General features: G+C 35.1%; 1 pseudogene; it reads left to right on the top strand.

The window, feature by feature from the left end:
- The first annotated feature begins 2,844 nt into the window (after window positions 1-2,844).
- Window positions 2,845-3,261, top strand: LOC149166446 (antifungal protein ginkbilobin-like protein pseudogene; annotated as a pseudogene).
- The last annotated feature ends 7,443 nt before the right edge of the window (window positions 3,262-10,704 follow it).

Raw genomic sequence — 10,704 nt, forward strand, 5'->3', positions numbered from 1 at the left:
TTGTTCCATTGGGTGCCTCCCTCTATACCCAATAATATCCCCCTAGGTATACTACATCTAGGGAGTCTCAGTCACCAGCCCAAAAAAAACAAAAATCCAAAAAAAACTACCACTCTGCCCCCTCAGGAGAAATTACAACAACTACTAATTCCCGCCCCAACAGATCCCCTAAATTTCTAATTTTATTTACCTAACTAAACTAAAATACAGTTGTCTAAACATAACTCCAATCATGGATGAACCTCCACGCATTTAAGGAGTTGTAGTGCATCAATATCTTTCCAAGTTGAAGTAGGCCAATAGCCAAATAAGTGCTATGATTTATGGTGCTCAAGTTAGTATTAATATTGGCTCAAGAACATGGAATAATACACACATAAATGTTTGGGACTTTACTCATAAGATGAAACCAACATAGATTCAACTTAGCCATAGGTCTAACATGAGTTGAGAGGGATCCATTTTCTTCTTGTCCAAATTTATTTTAGAGTGCAAAAAACATGTGTAATTTTGTATTGTTTAAATTTTATTTTTAAAATGTTATAGAGATTACATAACATGTGCATTGATTTTTATTAGCCCACATTAAACTGGTTTTTTTGTTATTAATATATTTTTAAGTATACATCAATATTAATTCATATTAAAATATTTTATTCATAACCCATATTGAATATTTTATTCTATATAACATTAAAATATTTTCCTTTAATATTTTTTCTATATATAGATATATATGAAGTTGATATCTCGTGTCAAAATATTTTTGAAAAGTACAAGGTTTAAACATCTTACTCACATATTTTTTTGTTTTTTAATTACTTTACATGAAATTATATTAGGTCATATGGACAACTAATTAAATATGAATAGCATTTTTTTTCTTTGCTTTTTATTTAGAGAATATTTTATTTTTATTTTAAAAGAGCAAACATATACATATTGCTTTCACACTCGATTGTAGAATGAGCCTCTCATTGCTTTTTATTTAGAGAATTTTTTTTTTTAAGAGCAACAAACATATACATATTGCTTTCACACTAGATTGTAGAACGAGCCTCTCAGCTCAATAAAAGTTACCCTTGATAAATTTCACATTGCAATTTCTTATTTCATTTATTTTCAACTTTCATTCATATTTAGACATGAAACTTACTCTTGATAAATTTCACATTGCAATTTCTTATTTCATTTATCTTTCAACTTTCATTCATATTTGGACATGGAACAAAAATAAGAAAGCATATGGTTTCTCGGAATTATGGTTAACACAGGAAAAAGAATTTAGAAAGTCTTTGAGAACTATTGAAGGACAAAGTTCTAAATATATATAATATTTTTGGATATAATTCTTATTTAGTCTAATTTTTTGGGTCACTTGATTTTATGATAACATTTGGAGAAAGAAACAAATAAGATATCAACGATTTTGCCTAACCACCCAAGATAACTCTAATTGATAATTGAATTATCAATAATTATTAAATGACTGGTAGGGATTTAATGTTCATGGAATATTTTAGAATATTCTTAATACTATTCACAAATCAAAGTTTGAGATTTATTTTCAAATATGTCCTTTTAACCTTTTTAATTAAATTGGTTAATTAGAAAAAAACACCATATGAACAAGTGTCATATGAAATGAGCTATGGATTTTTGGGTGTGGTACTAATAAGTTATGGTATTAGCCCATGATATTGCAATGTAAAATATATCATAAAGTGTTTTGATATTTATCCTAGATCGACACTTGTAAACTTTTACCAACCATTTAATATAAATATACTATTTGAATGTCATAAATATAAATACATATTAAATCTAAATTTATTAAACATGGATTAAAAACTAATTAAGATATAATTTTGCAATGAAAATGAATTTACACATATATTAAAAATAATTAAAATGCAATTTTATTAAAAACATACTTTTATATATAATACTTTTATATATATACTCATAAATTGATTTAAAAAAATATAATATTATACATTTTCTGATATTTGGTAGGATCTCATTTTTATAAAATTATTTTATTTAAATATAAATATGTAAATAAGCATTATTTAATTTATGGTAATTTTATTTTTCTTATATTTTTTATTTTATAATATTTTTATTGAATCTACAATAGTAATTTTACAAATATAAAATACAAAGTACAATTTTATTAATATGAAGGGTAAAAATAATTCAATTTATTATTTTTTAACACAATTTAATTTTTGGGTTGGGGTATGTCTTAAAATTGTTTTTGTTTGGTTAAAAGCTCTTTTTCGTGGGACTTAAGAAAACAAGTTAACAATCCAAAACCCAAAAACATTAAGCAAGAGTGAAAATCTACCCTCTTAACTAAAAATCCCGGTGTCATCACTAGTTTAACAACCCAATTATAATAAGTTTTCCACTTTAAAAAATAAATAAATAAAAACAAACACAATTTAACTTTATATATTTAATTTCAAAACGCATACCACAAAGTCCGCAAGATTTTTTCAAACTGTTTTATCACACCTGCTGCGCTGGTTCTGAACGCCACTACTGTGAGCTGAAACTCTTCAATCTCACTCAAAGCCTTCTTAGATCCACACAACCATGCAAGCATGAAGAGCCTCAAATCCTCTTCTAATAAACATGAACTCGAGATGTGCCCAACGAACTCTGAAGTGCAATTCGCATGCTCTATCGAAGTTCATCACTGGCTTCCTAAATTATGATCGAAGTTCATCACTGGCTTCCTATGCATATATATATTAGCACGTTTAGCCAGGCCGGAAAACTGTGAAGTACTTGGAAAATAGAGTTAGGGTTTAGGGTTTAAGTACTCGATTTATAACAATGAAGAACATTCCCATGATTTTGCCTGCCTTGATGGTGGCCATGGTCATCGTTTGCGCTAATCCGGTAGAATCGATACCAAACACAGCATGGGTTTGGCAGATCTGCAACTCTCAGAAAATTCCAAGCGGAAGCACTTACTATGATAATGTAGGGATGGCATTCCAGGACGTCCTAGCAAATATTGCTCAACATGAATATGCATATTATTACAAGACCAGCCATGGAGAAAACGGAGCACCCACTGCCTACGCTGTAGGAAGATGCAGTGGCCATCTTTCCACAGGTGAATGCCATGATTGTCTCCAAGTCATCACTGATGCCATCTGGAAGGTGTGTGGGAACGCCATTGGAGCACAAGAGAAGTTGGCTGATTGTTTTCTTCGCTATGAGCAGTTTGAATTTGAATATTTATAACTAATTCATGCTTTGTTTTTCTTCCAGTTATGGTAGATAAATAAAACAGAGAGCGCAGTGTGATCTGAGATCATAACATCCCATGAGAAATATATGAGTGGGAGAATATCCATAATGTTAATTGAGGTTGTCCAGCTAGCATGTAGTTAAAATGTGGATTATCGAATAGATGAGAAACCTAAAAAGCTTTGGAGTAACTGGATTCTGCAGATTTTATATATCAAATTGATGATTCTAACAAATTCCAAATTCCTCTTTAATTCTTTGCAAAAAATATGCAATAAAAACCTCGAAATATTATAAAAGTTGGACTATAAATGGTGAAATTCATATTTTACATTATTATATTTTAAAAATTAATATATATATATATATATATATATATATTAAATAAAGATAGAGTTCACTGATAATGGTCAAAAAGAAAATTGTCCATTCATAATTTTGCAAGTGGTGTTTTCATTATAAATGTGTTTGTTTTTTGCAAGTGGTGTTTTCATTATAAATGTGTTTGTTTTAAGAGAATTTGAATAGTTTTAATGGTTAAAAATATATTTGTTTAAAATAAAAATAAAAAAATCAAATATAAAGAATAGAAGATAGGATGAATTAACACTTAACACTAGAGCACGAGGAGTAATTTATGACTCCAAAAGAAATCAAGAAGCCCTTCATGTCTAAGGCTTGGAATTGCAACAAATAACCAAGCATCTCTCTATCATTATCAATTTGGGAATAAGAAATTTGGTAGTTTTAAGAGATTCAAGAATCATCACAAAAGTATTAGCCCTCTAGGAACCTCTAAAACACTTCAAGTTATTTACGATTCTCTATAGAGTCACGAAGCTTTCAAAGACGCTAGTCAAAATCTCATTTTTTCACTTCTTCGGAAGGAAGAATGAAGCTTTCAAAAACGCTAGCCAAAATATCCTTTTATCACATCTTAAGAAGAAATAATGAGGGGGTAGATGGTTTGGCTAATGAAGCAACCACTCTACCTCATTTCTCCCAACCATCCAAGATAAACCCAATTTACACAGTGTACTCTCTACTATTAAGAAAAAAAGGTACTTCTTTCATTTTGTTGGACCTTTTACTCGCATTGGGAGACTCCAAGGTATATATTGTGTTTATGGTATTCCATTGTGTGTATCTCCTAATGTGCTTTTGTTCTTATTTCTTAGGAGTTTAAATTAATTTATTTGGTGTGTTTGTCTTTCTATTAAATCAATAAATATACAAAAATATAGTCACTTAACTAAGCATAGGCCCGAACAGTAACTTTTTGTGGAAGGTAAAGCAATTTTCTGCTAACTGAAGGAGATACGCAGCCCTAAGTAGCGAACGATGCAAGAAGCCTCGCAGTTGCCCCTCAATGGCCTCCTGCCGCTGGGGTTTGGGCACCATGGACGCCTCAGAGGATGAAGAGCCTCTCTCAGACCAACATCAAGAAAATGATGGAACATCAAAAGCCTTTGCCTCTCCAATCTCTGCAATAGGCCCGGCAAAGAACAGACCTTCAATTACCAAGTTCGTTAAAAGATTGGAAGACATCCCTGAAATATCACTTCCTCATGCTCTTCCCCGTCGAGCAGCACTTTCCTTGGCGGAGCATGGACTAGTGGGGCAGTTTACAGGGTTATGGCCATCGCCCAAAACTGTGAAAAAATGGGTAGAAAGGAACTGGACCACGTCAATAGATGGAAAAATCTCAATCAGGTTTTGTGGAAGAGGTTACTATACCTTTCATTTTGAAACCAAGGAGGATCGAGATCTGATTTTCAGGAATGGACCCTATTTTATGGACACAAGGGGTTTGTATCTAAACAGATGGACGCCAGATTTCGACCCAGAAATGGATGTTCCCAATGCTATCCCCGTCTGGGTAAGATTGCCACACCTTCCCCTTCACTGTTGGGGGGATGATTCAGTCAAAGCCATAGGAAACGCAATGGGGAAATATATAGACAGATGTGAGCCAAAGGAAAATATGCATGCATATGCCCGAATCTGTGTAGAAGTGGATCTTGGGAAAGGGCTACCAGAAGCCATCAAAATCATAGTGGACCAGTGGATGCACATACAAAAGTTGGATTATGAACAAATCCCCTTTAAATGCAAGGTATGTCATGAATATGGTCATTTTTCAAATAGATGTACAAAAAAAAAAAATAGAAAATGAAAAGATTGAAGATCCGGAAAATAAATGGGAATAGGTTAAAAGAAAGAAGGTAGTCCACAAACAACCAAATCTATCTTCCTCGCAGCCCTCCACATCCTCTGATCTCCATCCCTCATCATCCAAAGAAGATAACAATCCCCTTGCCAGCCTTAACCCTTTTGAGCCTCTAGACCCTTCAGCCCCCCCATCCCCTGGACCAAGATCTAGATCTAGATCCAGATCCAGATCCAAATCCCCACAACACACCCCCAGCCCCCCTGCATCCCCTCTGGCACCAAACTCTCACACCCCTCTCCCCCCCTCAGTAGACAGAATTCTAACCAGAAAATAGTCAAAGGAAGCACCCTCAAATGTAGAATATCAAAAGAAAGCAGGAAGAAAGACAAACAAAGAAATTAGGGATGAAGCAACAGCAAAGGAAATGGCATTGGGAATGCAGCAACCTATGGAAACTTTTTTAGGAAGGAACACAGGAAATAACGAAAAGAGCCACCAAAGAGGGAAAGGAGCCATGCATCACCCAACAAGTAAATAATGATAGTGGTCTCCTGGAATTGCAGAGGAATGGGATCTCGTCAAAGAAAATGCCACAAGAGACATTCTGGCAAAAGAAATTCCAAATATCCTTATGATTCAAGAGACAAAAACAAACAACCAAGAAACTAAAAATATTAAAAAAAAATCAGAAATTATGAAGGGGAAGCAATACGGGGAACAGGAGCGTCTGGAGGCATTTGCACAATATGGAAAAAAGAAACTTGGGAGTTAATAAAATCCAAAAAAGATCAGCATTGGATCCAAACGGATCTAATGCAAATCAGCACAAAAGAGAGGTACAGTGTTATAAACACATATGCTCCAAATCACTACAAAGAAAAAGAGCAATGTTGGACCACCATAAAAGAAGCACTAAAAGAAATACAAGTTGGGAAAATAATTCTAGGAGGATATTTAAATTTGGTAAGAAGCATAGAAGAAAATTTCGGAGGAACATACCACACTGACCTATCCAAGGATATTCTAGAAGAAATAATGGAACAACACAATTTAATAGACAATTTGCCAAGCAATGGGAAATACACTTGGAGTAATAAAAGAGTGGGCAAAAGCAACATAAAAGAAAGGCTGGATAGAATTCTGATACAATAAAATATAGTAGCAGTGCATAGCTCCATAAAATCAAAAATCTTACACACCACCGCATCTAACCATAAACCGGTGACAATAGTCATGGGAAAAAATGGAAAACCATGGTGTGCTCCTGTTCAGATACAGCGCAACTTGGGACAACAACATAGAAATCAGTGAACTAGTCAAGGAAGCATGGGAGCCAAGAGTAACAGGATCACCAAAGTATATTTGGGAAACAAAATTAATAACTGTAAGAGCCAAATTAAAGGAATGGGCAAGAGCAAACGAAAAAAAAAAAAAAAGAGTTACGGTAGAAAATGAAAAGCATGCAAATTGAAAAAGAAAACAGAGAAGAAGGCAAGCAAGATTATCTAAGAGAAAAGGAAATCTTCTGGGAAATATATAGGGAAAATAGAAAAGAAGAAGAAGAGACAAGATTGAAATCCAGGAGTTTGTGGCTCAAGGCAGGGGACAAAAACACATCCTTCTTCCACAGCAGAATGAAAATAAGAAGGGCAAGAAACCAAATAGAAAAAATTCAAGTTGAAATCCAAGAGGTTAGAGGTGCGAAGGAACTAAAAAAAGCAACCTATCAACACCTTAAAAACTTACTCTCAGCTAATGGAGAAATGGCCGAGAGTGAATATTTCTTAAAGCACACAAAAAAAAAATTAAAAAAGAACAAAATGCTGCAATGTGCAAGGATCCCACAGAAGAAGAGGTAGTGGCGACAATATGGAGCCTGCATCCTGACAAAGCTCCAGGGCCAGATGGCTTCACAATAGCATTCCACAGATCTTATTGGTATACCATCAGAAAGGATTTCTTAAGAATGGTGAATAATGTCTTTAGGAAAGAAAAAATAGGAGGCAATACAAAATCTTCCTATCTTGCTCTAATCCCAAAGGAAGCTAACCCCTCACCTTCAACAGGTTTCGTCCTATCTCTCTTTGCAATTCTTCTTATAAGATAATAACAAAAATAATTGCATATAGAATCAAGAAAGTACTTCCAATAATCATATCTGAAAACCAAGGAGGATTTGTGCCTAACAAGAAAATCATAGATAATGTAATTATTGTTCAAGAAGCTATACACTCCAGTATGCTAAGGCAAGAGAAAGGCCTCATAATCAAGCTAGATATGGCTAATGCATTTGACAGGGTCAGCCATCCATATCTATTGGCTGTCCTTCAGAAACTCGGCTTCTCAAGAGATATAATGGAAGTCATACAGGCATGCATTTCAACTCCTTGGATTGACCCCCTCATAAATGGAAGGCCAAGTGACTTCTTTCAAAGTACAAGAGGCCTCAGGCAATGTTGTCCTCTCTCTCCTTTCCTATATATTATAATGGTGGAAACTTTAAGCAGGGCTTTGGAAAACCAAAGAAAGGAAAGAAACATCACAGGGATCAGAATAGCAAAAGGAGTTAAAACAATAAACCATTCTTTATTTGTTGATGATACTTTTCTGTTGGGAGGGGCCTCAACAATAATAGCAAGGAGGTTCAAAAAAGTTATGGATGAATTTCTACAGGTCTTAGGTGGGCTACTAAACAATGCAAAATGCAGGATATATGGATGGAACACCCCCCCAAGAACTATGCAAAGGATCTCACAAATCTTAGACATCCCTGTTCAGGAAAAATGGACACACTTCTTCTATCCGGGACTTCCAATTTCAAAAGAAAACATGAAGACAGAAATATGGACTAAACAAATTGAAAAAATGAAAAACAAAATTCAAAGCTGGGGTATGATGTGGCTGAACATGGCAGGAAGGGTAATACTAATCAAAGCACTCCTTGCAGCACTACCTATCTACCAATATGCAATAATCATGGCTCCAAAAAGTGCCCACAAACAAATGGAGCTCATCTTAAGAAGTTTCTTGTGGCAGGGGGGAAGCAAGAAAACAAAAAATATAGTCTGGTTAGGTGGGAGCAAGTTGTTCTCCCTTATGAACAAGGAGGTTTATTAATTCGGATACCTGGGCTCATGAATGCAACACTGGGAATGAAAATTGTATGGAGATTAATAACAGGGAAAGAGAGTTGGTGGAAAAATACTCTTTTATCAAAATATATGGATGGCACCAAGGAAAGATTGCTTAATGGAAATATCCCAATAAGACAATGTACCCAAGTCTGGAAGCTTGTTAAAAAAACAATTCCATTAATGAGTAGATACATTTCTAAAATTCCAGGCAATGGAAAATCAATTTCAATCTGGGAGGACAGAATCATGGGGAAAGAACCACTTCAGACTCATCCAGAAATTGAAGACATACAAGAGTGGATGAAAGGTAAAGGCTTCAATACTTTACACTCAATCTCTATTTGGAACCAAAAGGAGTGGCAAGACTGGAAAATCTCAGCAATTTCGGCAGACCTGGAAGGGAAATGGAGCAAAATCAAGTAGTTCTTAAAAGGGGCAGCGCCAATCCACTAGGATGAGGAAGATGAATAACTCTGGGACCCAAGCAGTGGACAATATACAGTTAAGACTGGATATAAAATCCTCCAAGATCAACCAAATCAACAAGATCGGGATTCTTGGAAAATAGCATGGAAATCAGAAAGTTTGCCTAAGATTAAAAGGTTCATCCGGACTCTTTTAAAAGGGAGAATTTTGACCAGTGAAAACTTAAGGAAAAAAGGCTTTCAAGGCCCAAAAAGATGTCCATTATGCATGCAGGCTGAAGAAAACATTTAGAATCTTTTCCAAGAATGTATCTTCACCAAAGAATGTTGGCAGCAGCTGATAAGTCCTTTGGAAATAGGAATAAATTTCGAAAAGCCCTTGCCGGATTTTCTTCAGACCTTGGAGAAAGCCTACCCATACACAACAAAGAAAAAAGCCACAATTCAGAGGATTTGGAAATGCATTCCAGTGGTTCTTTGTTGGCAAATTTGGTTGACAAGAAACAAGTGCATTTTCAAAAATCAAATTCCAAGGATAGGGAAGACCCTCTCAAAAACGTGGGGTCTAACCTCTGAAATACTCAATGTCAAAGGAACAGCTCCAACAGACTATCAAATTCTTCAACAAGAAGAGCGAGATTGGCTCAGCAAAGCCATAATAAATAATAATGGGCAAAGAGGACAGAGGAAGACAAGCACAGGAGTTATTTGGAAAATAAGAATGAGTGAAGAGGAACTGAAAAACTGGAGGAAAAATCAGAATAGATACTATCTATACTTTGATGGGGCTTTAAAGCATAACCCGGGAAAGGTAGGGGTAGGGGGAATCATCCTAGATCCTGATGGGAAAGAAAATGTGTCTTATGAATGGGGCTTGGGACAAATCTCAAATAATAAGGCAGAAGCATACAACTTGTTGATGGGAACAAGAATAATAAAAAAAAGAAATCCAAAATCCCATCATAATAGTTGACTCAGCCATAATAATAAGGGCAATGGCAAGAAACAAAAAACCAAGCAATGAGCACATGAACAGAATCTTTAGAAGAATCAGGAAGAACTTGGAAGGCTCTGGCGATGTAATTTACAGACATGTCTTGAGAATTCACAATCATCAGGCAGATTATTTTGCAAACCAAGCAGTGAAAAAAAATGAAGGGCATGTTCATGAAAATTAGGAGGAATACCATAGCTCAGTTCCTTAATAACCAGCAAAATCACAAGCTTCAAGCCAATCAATTCCAAAGGAAATCTCACATTGAGAAAAGCAATAAATCAAAAAATAACAGTCGTAAACCAACAAAGGACTCAACACTGCAGCAACAACCAGGAAAACATGGGAAAGCATAGGAAAAAGCATGAAACTCTAGACTCTCAACTGAGCAACAGCAGGAATGAAGACAAGAACTACCCTGCAATCTATCTCATCGAAGGTAGGTTCCAGGCTGAGATAAAACATTATAAGGATAGAAGGCACTTTCACAAAAATTGCAGCAGCAATTTCAATGAGGAAAACTCCTTTTTCTAGGATATTATAATAATTCTCTGGTGTCAAAGACCCTCCTTGACCTCTCTAATAGCCAGCAGTGTTTACCCTCTTCAACATGCAGACTTCATCTTAAGCCCTCAATCCTTTGTTTATTCAAAAAGCTCTCTCCGTACTTCTTTTCTCCCTTCTTTCCCTCCTATTAGCAAGCACAAATCC

The sequence above is a fragment of the Pinus tabuliformis genome, chromosome 5_1 (genome assembly GCF_031772625.1).
Source record: "Pinus tabuliformis cultivar Carrire ecotype Pingquan chromosome 5_1, CPIR1, whole genome shotgun sequence".
NCBI classification, from domain to species: Eukaryota; Viridiplantae; Streptophyta; class Pinopsida; order Pinales; family Pinaceae; genus Pinus; species Pinus tabuliformis.